Here is a 4,524-nt window from a genome sequence, read left to right as displayed (position 1 = left end):
AAATTCTGCTCTCTCTCTCTACAAATGTGTCTCCCTCTCTGATCCTAAAATGTGTATCTCTTTCTGATTATTATTCTTTCTCTCTCTTGCCTTTCTCTTTATATAGGATATTACATAGTGGATGACAGCTCATATGTAGTGGATTACATCTCATATTATCTCAGGCTCTCGCTACGTTCTCTCATGCTCTTGCTACATTCTCGCGAGATCTTACTATTGTGCGATATTTGGATCCTACATCTTGCCTCTTTTTCCTTGAATATTGCTTGAAGAGAGATCTTTAAGGAAAAATCCACCTTGTTGTAGTTGTTGGAGGAACGAGCGAAAGAATATTGGACTTGAAAAGTACGTACTTGCCTCTATTCTGTTGTGAAGTTCCGGAGCGTTGCGAAGTAAATAAGAAGTATTAACCCTTGAAGTATAAGAAGTATGAAGTATCCTTGAAGAAGTATGCGATGTATGAAGTATCCTTGAAGAAGTATAAGAAGTACTCAATCCTCGAAATATAAGAAGTATCCATCCTTGACTGCGAATAAGATGTATTGCGAAATTATTACCCCGCGTTCTCTGCCTCATGTTGTGCTGTAATGCAAATAAGAATTTAGATTAGTATTCAACATTTCTTTTATCAAAAATTCTCATTTAATTGCAATTTCAAATTGCTTTTCTTTGTTTTGATTTCCTTTGTATAACTTGTTTCGTCTCATCCGATAAACATCTTTCATGGAAATGATCCTAATGAGGTCTTATGCAGACTGTTGATGGAAGGTCTTACTAGCCTGTTGATGGAAGGTCTTATTTTTCCTCCTACTACTCTCCATGTTAGATATCATTCTCATTTGAAACAAAGCAAATTTTCAGAGAAATATATAAATTGATCTGTGCGAGATTTTTCTCGGTTTCTTTTGTAATTGTGGAATCTTTGTAATCCTTAAATTTCTGTAATTCTGCGATTATACCGCCTTTTGTAAATCAAATCAAAAATATTTTATTTTCTGTGAAAGAAATATTCTAGAAATATATATAAATCGAATTTTTTCGGTTTTTCTTTTGTAATTTTGAAACCTTGAAATCTTAGTAATTTTTGTAATTTTTGAAATCTTGAATTTTTTGTTATCGTGCGATTGATCGCTTTTTGTAAATCAAATCTAAAATCTTTTTATTCGTTCTTAGTATAAAGTAAAATGTTCAAGGAAGTGGTACTTATCTTTCATGTGAGTCGCTGTTCTTGTCAAAGAAGTGAATAAATGCCTTGAAATGTATGAATTTCGCGCAGCAAAAAGAAGTGTGAGAAGTGAGACTTGAACCCTTGACCTGCTTCTTGGATTTTCTCGCACCATACCAACTGTGCTAAGCCTCTCTTACGAAATAATCAAAGGTCTTGCGAAGTAATCAAATTCCAACTGTGTGAGAGGCAATTCTGTATAAATTTCGTATAACAAAAATAAACATGTGAGAAGCAAGAATTGATCATGCGACCTGCTGCTTGCATTCATGCCTCCTGACCAACTATTCAAGCTTCTTCTTTGCGAAATATCTCTGCGAAATTATCATCAACTCTCTTCTGTGTGAAATAATCATCAACTCTTTTCTGTGCGAACCAAGTGTGCGAACTCTCTCATGCGAAATAATCAAAAACAAATATGCGAGTGGCAAGAATTGATCCCATGACATTCTCCTTGCGAAGTATCACACTGAACCATCTGTGACAACTCTGCTGTGCGAAATAACTAAACAACTATAAACCTTTATCCTCATCTTCACCCTTAATAGCTTAAATATAAATATGCGAAAAAGGCACGCGTGAGGTGGGAATCGAACACGCAACAATGAGCTCATAAACTTCGCACATGACCAATTGTGCTGACTCTTGTTTGCGAAATAATGAAACAATATTGCGAAATTATTCATTTTTTCGCTCTCTGTAAAAAAGAATAAAACTATGTTCGCAGGCGAATTCGAACTTGCGACCACGAACGCACATACTGCTCTCTTGACCAATTGTGCAAGGACCTCTCTGCGAAATTAACGCATAACTTTTTTCCTTATTCTTTTATTCTCCCATGCAAATGAGAAGAAAATGAAAAATATGTGTCTCTGCGAATTCAAACCCGTGACCTATTTGTTGTTCGCTCAGCCTTGAACCATCTGTGCGAATTTCTGTTTGTGACAGAAGTCACAACTTCTGACTCTTATCATTATATTCGTCTTTCCTTTGTTTCTTCACAAAATGCCTCTTGCTTTCTCTTGAACATGAAAATCTTCCACTGAAAGTTCCATTTTTTTCCTTAAATTTCACCACAACAACTAATTTTTTCTCTCACTCTTTGCATGTCTTTGAATTGTTGATGATGTTTACTCCCTGAAAGTGTGATTTCTTCCCTAAAATTTCCATTTTTGAACCTAAATTTTGTAGATCTAGAAAAATATGAACAATAGCTCATCTTCATGGAAATTTCTTGAACCAACAAGCTACTGGAGGGATAAATCTTTTACTCCATGTTTCTAGCGCCAAAAATGTAGTTGCAGGAAATCCTACAACACACCCCTTGTATTATCATGACTATGATTTCTAGATCTAAACTTATTTGATATGAAAATAAAGATAAAGATAATGAAAATAGAAAATAAGACACAAGATTTACGTGGTTCGATCAATGTGATATACATCCACGGGGTTAGGGATCTTCACTATGATTGTTTGTAATTATATATGGATTATAATTGAGACTCCATTAATGAGTATTTAGAGCTCTTGGTTGAAGAAGGAAGAAGAAGATAATAATACAAATTCTTCTCTCTGTCTCTCTCTACAAATGTGTCTCCCTCTCTGATCCTTAAATGTGTATCCCTTTCTGATTATTATTCTTTCTCTCTCTTGCCTTTCTCTTTATATAGGATATTACATAGTGGATGACATCTCATATGTAGTGGATTACAGCTCATATTATCTCAGGCTCTCGCTACGTTCTCTCAGGCTCTTGCTACATTCTCGCGAGATCTTACTATTGTGAGATATTTGGATCCTATAATAAGACTTACTTGGTATGTTCCTTGAAAACCCTTTTACTTTTTGATCTCCAAAGGTGATTTAATGGAGAAATATCATGAACCCTAGAATAGTTCATGAACGCGGACAAGAAGGGAGATATAAGAAGGGTATCGCGTACCACTACCTTTACAAATCAGCTGATGGGATTGGACCCCTTCCTGAACCGTGACCCACAAAAGAAAAGCAGGATTTCTTAATCCAAGGTTCACACACTGAGAGAATCAGTACCATGCAGTAAAGGAAAGTAGGAAGAACTTCAACACCTTAATTTCCCTTGGAAAGGAGAAAAGAAAAACAAATTAACCCAAGTACAAAAAAATACTCAACCGTTACTTGCCCCGTCTCAAGCTATATACAAATGGGGTAGAGCCAAGCTTGTTACCAAGAGGCGACCTGTGCAGAGAGATTCCCATGCAACTTTTCCGGTTGATATTTGTGAACTGTACCAGTAGTATAATCAAAGTAATGATGATACTCATGGTTATTTGAATTATTTGAATTTCTTTTCTTACGACCAAGAAAAGACATTTTCCGACAATTAGAACCTACACTGAACTCATCAGACATCTTTTTATCGATTTTACATGAGTTAGTGGTAAGCGTAGTTCGTACACCATGAATACATGATTTGACAGGTACAAAACTTTTCTCAGTACAATTCTTATTCTTAATCAAATTAAGTTTTTCTAAGAATCTAAAAACGTTTTCAAATGCTCTAAATAGATCTTTGTCAATTGATCCATAACGATAGTATTTCTCAAATAGATTAAGAGTTAATCTAGTGTAATTCCATATCTTTGAGCGTAGAGAACGTTTTCTCAACTTCCTTTTCTTAGAAGAACTTTTAATTTTTCCTCTAGATTGTTTTACATCATCAAAGTTTTCCACATTCTTAGATGGAATGAGATTATCATGAGAAACCAAAGACCTAGTCCATAATAATTTCTGAACAATCTTTAAGGAATTCTGGCGTGCGTTACAGATGCCGAGAGAAAGTTTCCCAAATAAATATCCCATAAGGGAAAACTTTAAGGATCAGTCAAACACAAACTTATTAGGTTTATAATGTTTGCGTGCTCTGATACCAATTGAAAAAGCGAGGGTCTAACAACCACACCCAATATTTCGTTCGACAATCTAAATAGACAAACTCCAATATACTTTCAAGAGAATCAACTAGACAGTTAAACTCAATCTAGAGAAAAGTATATCAAAGAGTTTTATATCTCTATCTCTCAATTCAATCTGCAATCAGCAAATCGGAATTTGCGAGCCCGATTGATAAGAGAAATAACTTCGGTACCAAAGACCAATGTTCAAGGATCAATCAATTTCAATCAACAACCAAAGGTTGGATTTTCCAATTGATCGATTATACGCACAACCTGTGAAATTTCAATTATATAACAAAATATAATGCGAAAAAGAAATAACACAGACACCAGAATTTTGTTAACGAGGAAACCGAAAAT

This window comes from Papaver somniferum, unplaced genomic scaffold (genome assembly GCF_003573695.1).
Source record: "Papaver somniferum cultivar HN1 unplaced genomic scaffold, ASM357369v1 unplaced-scaffold_128, whole genome shotgun sequence".
NCBI lineage: Eukaryota > Viridiplantae > Streptophyta > Magnoliopsida > Ranunculales > Papaveraceae > Papaver > Papaver somniferum.
Note: the sequence above shows the minus strand (reverse complement) of the source record.